Below are 9,054 nucleotides of genomic sequence, written 5' to 3' on the forward strand. Positions count from 1 at the left end.
ACTCTTTAAATATTTTTTATTTAAAATTTTATCCTATTGTTCTCAATAATATTATCTGAATTTTAATGAATAAAATCTCTATTAAATTAAAGAGACTTATATAGTCCTCGAATAACTTTTTTGTTTTGTATTTTTCTTTATTATATTATCCATATTTAGTATTATTTCATTGTTAATAGAAATTTTTCTTTTATTAGCATATTACTTTATCTTCTATTACTTTATAATAGAAGATATATATTTTTATATTTTATATTTTATTCTATTATTCTCAATAATATTTTCTGAATAAATAAACTTTGTAGTTTTAAAAAGAAAAACAAAAATTATTAAGAAATATTTTTTTAAAATAATTTAAATTTTTATATTAAAATAATTTAAAAACTCCAACTTGAAACTACCCTACAATTTGAATGGACAGTAGTTTTTGTTAATTTTTGTTTTTTATTATAAAATATTTTATTTTATTTTATTATTTTATAAATATTTAAATTCAAAAACAATAACCAACAACTAATTATTAATTAAATAATTAATTATTAACTACTTATGTCATGTGGCTTTTTTCTAAGCTACCACTCGGCTTAAGAGAGGGCTTTTTCCTCTTCTTTTAATAATATATAGAAGATTGTTCTCAATAATATTATCTAAATTTTAATGAATAAAATCTCTATTAAATTAAAGAGACTTATATAGTCATCGAATAACTTTTTTGTTTTGTATTTTTCTTTATTATATTATCCATATTTAGTATTATTTCATTGTTAATAGAAACTTTTATTAGCATATTACTTTATTTAAATTTTTGTATGCTACTTTATTTTAATAATATAATAGAAGATATATACTTTTATATTTTATATTTTATATTTTAGTCTATTATTCTCAATAATATTTTCTGAATAAATAAACTTTGTAGTTTTAAAAAGAAAAACAAAAATTATTAAGAAAAATAAAGAAATTTTGAATTGGCATTATTTTTTGTAATTTTAGTTTTGTATTTTAAAATAATTTCAAAACTCCAACTTGAAACTACCCTCCAATTTGAATGGACGGTATTTTTTGTTAATTTTTGTTTTTTATTATAAATTATTTTATTTTATTATTTTATACATATTTAAATTCAAAAATAATAACCAATAACTAATTATTAACTACTTATGCCATGTGACTTTTTTCTAGGCTATCACTTGGCTTAAGGAGAGAGCTTTTTCCTCTCATTTTAATAATATACTAGTGTTAAAACCCGCGCGATGCGCGGATAATTTAACAGAATATTAATGTTATAAAGTTATGATCTAATATATTAAATTATTTTAAAAAATATCAGTTATTATTTTATTATTTCATGTATGTACAAAAATATAAAAAAATCTATACAAAATAAAATAATACACATTAAATAGTAATCGAATAAATTATTTGTTCCTTATTACTCTTTATTATTATTAAATTAGCAAGTACTTAGTAATATACATTTACTAATGTGATTTTTATTAACTTGTCAATTATTTTTTTATTTTGAAATTACTTCTCTTTTTTATAATATAGATATATATTTATTACTCTGAAAATATTTTTTAAAAAAAACTTATGTTATACTGTTCAAAATAGTCTAAATTTATCAATAATTTTATTGAGTGTTTTATTGAGTGCTATTTATTTATTTATTATTTATTATTTATTAATTAAGTCTATAAATATCATAAAATTCTCTTTATCCCCATCTTTTCGTACATTCTTTTCTACTGTAATATTTGATTAGTTTTCTTATTTTAAAATTTACTAAAAATTTAAATAATGTAATATTTTTTACTAAATTATAATTTTAAATTCATCAAAAGTATAAAGATATAAGCCTTTTTATTATTTTTATAAAAAAAACTACCAATATGTATAATTATTGTTTTTTGGTTTTTCTTATTGTAGCTAATTATAAGATATTTAAATTTTTTAATTCAAATAGAGTAACCAATTAATTTAAAAATTCAAAAGGATTTTTAGTTAGAAATGTAGTTTATTTTGTCTTAAAACTCCAATTTGAAACTACTCCCCAATTTGAATTAGCAATTTTATTTTATTTTATTTTTAATTTCATTTTTTATTGTAAAATAATTTTGAAACTCCAACTTGAAACTACTCCCTAATTTGAATGGGTAGTGTTTTAAATATATATTTTTTTCTCTTTTTGTTACATCTAATTTTTTTTCTTTATAAATAATCTTAAAACTCCAACTTGAAATTACTCCCCAATTTGAATGGGTATTTGATTTTTATATTTTCATCTTTTCATTATAGCTAATTATAAGATATTTATATTTATATCATTCAAATAGAATAACCAATTAACTCAAAATTTAAAATTCAAAAGATTTTTTCGTTAGAAAAGAAGTTTATTTTGTCTTAAAACTCCAACTTGAAACTAATTCGTAATTTGAATTGGCATTTTTTATTTTTTTTAAAATCTATACTTGTCGTCTTATGGTTATACCACTTGGCATCATATAAGTATTTACTTCTTTTTTATATATATAAAATAAAATAGATATTTATATAGACTACTTTATTAGGAAGAAAGTACTCCCCAATACAAATTGAAATTGTTTTATTTTTTTATTTTCCTTATTTTATTTTAAAATAATTTTAAAACTCCAACTTGAAACTACTCCCCAATTTAAATTGAAAGTTTTTTTATTTTTTATTTTCGTTTTTTTATTTTAAAATAATTTTAAAAGTCCAACTTGAAACTACTCCCCAGTTTTGTCTTAACAATGCCATTTGATTTTTTGTATTTTTCATTTGAATTGAAAGTTTTTTTATTTCTTTAGTTTCATTTTTTTATTTTAAAATAATTTTAAAATTTCAACTTGAAACTACTCCCCAATTTGAATGAGTATTTCTTTTATTTATATATTTCCGTTTTTTATTATAGGTAATTTTACTTTTTCATTTGTTTTTTTAATTTTAATATATTTTTAAAACTCCAAATTGAAACTACTCTCCAATTTGAATAGGTAATTTTTTTCGATTTTTATTATAGCTAATTATAATATATCTATATTTATTAATTCAAATAGAGTAACCAATTAATTCAAAATTTAAAATTCAAAAGATTTTTTAGTTAGAAAAGTAGTTTATTTTGTCTTAAAACTCCAACTTGAAACTACTCCCAAATTTGAATTTGCATTTTTTTTTTAATTTTGTTTTTTATTTAAAATAATTTTAAAATACCAACTTTGTTGGAGTTTTGTCCTAAAAATCTATATTTGGCGTCTCATGGTTATGCCACTTGGCATCATATAATTATTATTTTTTATTTTTTTATTTTTTATTTTGTGTGTGTGTGTGTATATATATATATACTACTATATTAGAAAGAAATAACTCCCCAGTTTAAATTGGTAATTTTTTATATCTTTATTCTGTTTTCTATTTTAAAATAATTTTAAAACTCCAAATTGAAACCAAACCCCAATTTGAATTGGCAATTTTTTATTTCTTTATTTTTTTTTTTAATTTTAAAATAATTTTAAAACTCCAACTTGAACCTACTCCCCAATTTGAATGGGTATTTCTTTTATTTATATATTTCCGTTTTTTATTATAGGTAATTTTACTTTTTCATTTGTTTTTTTAATTTTAATATATTTTTAAAACTCCAAATTAAAACTACTCCCCAATTTGAATGGGTAATGTTTTTTCGATTTTTGTTATAGCTAATTATAATATATCTATATTTATTAATTTAAATAGAGTAACCAATTAATCCAAGGGTAGTTTATTTTGTTCACTCTTTCGTGTGCACGCGAGAGTGAACGAGCAAAGTCCTTCTTTTGTCTTTTGGTCATGAATCAACTTCTTTTACTCACATTTCGCCCAACTTGCTCCTACACATAAGAATGCACGTAATGAGCATAATTCACTATAAAAACTCATGTAACCTACTGTAATCACACAAATTATGAGATGAAAGTACATAAAAAAAAATATGCATTTTTGGCCGTTTATCAATCGGCAAGGAGATGAAATTCAAGGAGGTCTCTCATGCCTGTCCGGTGTGCAAACCAAAGGAGATTGTTATAGAGGAGGAAAATCTCTCTTTCTACTTTAGCTTAACTAATGACCGGAAAGACTACTTGCCATCAAGTGCACTTCCGTGTTAAGCAGCAACTTAAATTCAAGGTAATGATGATATACAAAAGCTCTTTGCTAATGTGACTGGTGCTCATTGTAGTGTTCTTCCAAGCATCAATTTCAATGTGAAGCAGTCATAATATGAAACAAAATGTTACGCTCCATAGGCACAAATTCTTTTTCTTTTGTCTTTTTGCAAATATGCTCATAAGAAATGCAGTTCCTTTAAGTTCTACTATCAATAAAAAAATTTATATTTGTAATTTAATTAAATATATAAAATTAATTATCACATGCATATACAATAAAATTTAATTTATTCCATCTTGAATAAATAATAATATTAATTAATATTAATTAAGTAATATCGTTTATAACCTGCGAGAAGCGCGGTCATTTTGAGATTTAGCGAACCTTTCAGTGGTTCGGGTCCTTGAATGACTTCATATTGTGTATTATGGCTTGCGTGCATGGTCGGCATTGATTTTCGAATGTTTCGGGATGTATTTTGATGAGTAATTCTCACTTTAAAAGCTTAAGTTGAAAATGTTGACTGGTATTTGACTTTGTGGAAACGACCCTGTAACGGTATTTTGATGGCTCCGATAGGTTCGTATCGTGATTTTGGACTTGGACATATGCCCGAAATCGAATTCGAAAATCTGTAGGTTGATTTGTGTTATTTTGTCGAAAGTTGGCAATTTAAAGGCATAAAATTTTGATAAGTTTGACCGTAGGTTGACTTCATAGCTATCGTGTTTGATTTCTATTTCGGAACTTGGGATAGGTCCGTTTTGTCATTTGAAACTTGTTTGCAAAGCTTGGCATCATTCCGAGTTGATTTGGTAGGATTCAGACGGCGCAGTTGTATTTTTAGGAGTTCTTGAGTTTTATGTTGATTTCATGTGTTTTGGAGGTCCGATTCATGGTTTCGGATGTGTCACGACCCAGATTCCACTATCGGACATGATGGAGCTCAACGTCGCTGTTAGACAAGCCAACACTTAATTATTCATTTTATTATTTTTAAAATCATGAATTTTACTTAGATAAAGAGGTCAATGCATTAAAATAAATCGTAGTTACGTACAGTTTATTTAAAATAATAAGTAGAAGTGTATCAATATAAAACATTCCATGAACAAATTATAGAACACCCCAAAAACCCGGTGTCACAAGTGCATGAGCATCTACTAAAAGGTACAATAACAATACAACATATGTCTGGAATACAAGTTAGACAGGAAAATATAAATAATTCTGATGGAGACTTTGTAGGCTGCGGATCGTAACATGGTATGCAGCTCACCGTAAAGTCCCTGCAATAGCTGCGCCTTTGCGCCCAGAAAACCACCAGAAATATATGCCTACACAATAAGTGCAGAAGTGTAGCATGAGTACGTAAATCAACGCGTACCCAGTAAGTATCTAGCCTAACCCAGGAGAAGTAGTGACGAGGGGTCGACATCGACACTTACTAGTGGTCCGATAAATTAAGTACAGTAGAAAGTAAACAAGTATGAGGCATGGTAAATAAATAATGTATACAAATATAAGTGTGTGGTACGATCCTCCCCTGAACAGTCAACGCAAGCTCTCAATTATTGTTTACCTCCTCAACCGAAGTTTTTTATATATATATATATATATATATAATGGTCCCCACCAGATAGGTTGTCACAACTCAAATCAGGAAAACTTACGGATACACTGGCTTCTTGTCAAATATTACACACGATTCCGCCGAGGCGAACGACCCGATCCCATAAGAGTATTTTATAGAAATGCCGAGGCGAACGACCCGATCCCATAAGAATGTGATACATGATGCTGCTGAGGCGAACGGTCTGATCCCATAAGAATATGATACTGTCGAGGCGAACGGCCCAATCCCATAAGAATATGACACTACCGAGGCGAACGACCTGATCCCATAAGAATATGATACTGTCGCGGCGAACGGCCCGATCCCATAAGAATATGACACTTTTAACGGGTTCTTGATTCCACTCACGAATATACGTGTGAGTTATGAAATTTAAAGAAGCTTTTCGATGAAAACACACAACGCGGAAGAAATTTGTAGGGGAAGCACAATCATTTCGCAGCAAATCAAGTAGCTCGTCAAATCTCTACAATAGTTAGTCCATCACTCTACGTAAGCCTAGTCTTAGGTCGTAATGCGAAATAAAGGAATTAAACAGGTAAGGATAACTTAAATAGTACAAATAAAGCATAGCGTGAATCCTAGTCCACCCGGACATAAACAGGAATTCTAGCATGCGCACAGACACCCGTCACCTCATACGTGTGCAACTCCCACAACATGTAGCATATAACAAGAATAACACCTACGGGTTAATTTTCTCCTCACAAGGTTAGACATGGGACTTACCTTGCTCCGAAGTTCCATAACCGGCTCCAACATCTCTCTAACACCTCGAACCGATGGCCATCAATTCAAAACTAGTCAAACAATGTGTAAATCAATCAAAATATACCCAAATGCGTATAATTTAACAATTTATAATGATTCTCAACTCCGCTAGGAAAGACAACATAATTAACCCTCGGGCCCACGTGCCCGGACTCCAATTTATTTTTAAAGATAAACATTACCCATAACATTAATAACTCAAATATATAATTTATTTCTAATTCCACTTCCAAAATCGTGGTCACAATCCAAAATTATCAATTCTAGGATTTTCTCTTAAAATCCCATAATTTTCCACCAATTTTCATGTTAAATCCTTATGAAATCCTTGAAATTAACTTACAATACGTGGGAAGTACTTACCTTGCAATAGATGATGAGAATCCCAAACCAAATAAAAATATGGGAGAAATGGGCTAAGTCTCAAATTAAAAGCACCCCACTGCCTAGCGACTTTCGCATTTGCGGTCAAATAGCCGCTTCTACAGCTCCGCACCTACGAATAATCCATCGCAATTCTCCGTATTTGCGACCTAGCAAGTGCGGAATATTCCTCGCAACCGTGCTCCAAGGTCACCTTCATGAATTTCACACCTGCGATGACCCCCTCCGCACCTGCGTGTCCGTATCTGCGGCCACTCCTTCCACAGGTGTGATGGCACCAGTCTTCACCAACAACAACACTTCCTCAAATCTAAATTTCAATCCGTTATCAATCCGTTTCAAACCCGAGCTCCCCCGGGACCCCATCCAAACATATCAACACATCTCAAAACACAATACGGTCTTAGCCAAAGCCTCAAATCACATCAAACATCATCAAAACTATGAATCGATGATCGAAACCTTTCTTTAAACTTTTAAACTTCGCCGAACGCGTCCGAATTATACTTAAACATTCCGGAATGATGCCAAATTTTGCATGCAAGTCACAAATCACGATGCGAACCTATTCCAAGGCTCGAAACTCCAAACGGATATCGATAACACCAAAATTCACTTCAAATCAAACTTAAGAAATTCTTAAACTTTTAAAATGCCAACTTTCCATAATAAGCACTGAAATGCTCCCGGACCACCCGATACTCAACCCGAACATACGCCCAAGTCCGTAATCATCATACGAACCTATTGGAACTTCAAATCTCGATTTTGAGGTCGTTTACTCAAAAGTCAAACCTTAGTCAACTCTCCCAACTTAAAACTTCCGAATCGAAAATTTTCCATCCGAATCAACTTCGAACTTCCTGAAATTCAACTCTGACCATGCGTACAAGTCATAATTCATGAAGTGAAGCTACACAAGGCTTCAAACTGCCGAACGATGTGCTAAAGCTCAAAACAACTGGTCAGGTCGTTACATGATATTATTTTGATGATTTGATCATGCAAGTGAGTTCGTGTTATATTTTTAGACTTGTGTTGATATTTGGATTGGAGCCTTGAGGGCTTGGGTGAGTTTAATATGCATTTCAGAGAGTTCATAGAAGGTTCAGATTTTTGGTGGTGCTATGGTCCCGCATTTGCAGACTCTTGTTCGCTTTGTGAAGTGCACTATGGCTTGAAGAGTTTGCATTTGCGAACTCCATATCGCATTTGCGATACTGGCCTGGGATGGCCAGTAGTCGCATTTGCGATCATCTTGATCACTTTTGCGATACGTCCACAATTCACAATTGCAAACCATTCGTGGCATTTGCGATGACAGCAGAGATGTGAGGGATTTTGCTTTTGCGATAATTTCCTTGCTTTTATGGGGTTTGTAATTGGGAATCCCAGGTCACAATTGCGACACCTGTGACTGGACATAAAAGCTGAGGGACGAGATTTTGGTCTCATTTTCATATTTTGGAACTCTAGACTCTGTAGGAGGCAATTTTGAAGAGGGATATCCATTGGGTAATTTATTTTGATCAATTTACAACTATTTTACATGATTATATAAGAGATTTAACATCAAAATTATGAGAATCAAAGTGAAATTTTGAGAAACTTTGTCTATATTTTGAAAAATAAGAATTTGAGTTTTGAGAGTCAATTTGGACTCGAATTTTGAAACAAAATACATATATGGACTCGTGGGGTTATGGTAGTCGGAATCTACCCTTGGACCCAGATTTTAACCGGCGGGCCCGAGGTTGAATTTTGAGGAATTGTGTAGAGATCATAGCTTTAATTATTGAAATTGATTTCTCTTGCATTATTTGATATTAGTGAGCCGATTTTTATTAGATTGAGCCGATCAGAGGTGAATTGTAAAGGGAAAGATATTTTAGAGTATTGATTGAGGGATTTGGAGGTAAGTATCTTGCCTAACGTTGTATGGGGAACTAACCCATATGAATTGATTTGTTTGCACTATTTGAACTACGTAAAAGGCGTGTACACGGGGTGACGAGTGTGTACACTGCTTATATGTGGAAATTTGACCGTTTTAGACTCTTAGATTTCTTATGTACATTAAAATGAAGTTGCATTATCAT

This window comes from Nicotiana tabacum, chromosome 12 (genome assembly GCF_000715075.1).
Source record: "Nicotiana tabacum cultivar K326 chromosome 12, ASM71507v2, whole genome shotgun sequence".
NCBI classification, from domain to species: domain Eukaryota; kingdom Viridiplantae; phylum Streptophyta; class Magnoliopsida; order Solanales; family Solanaceae; genus Nicotiana; species Nicotiana tabacum.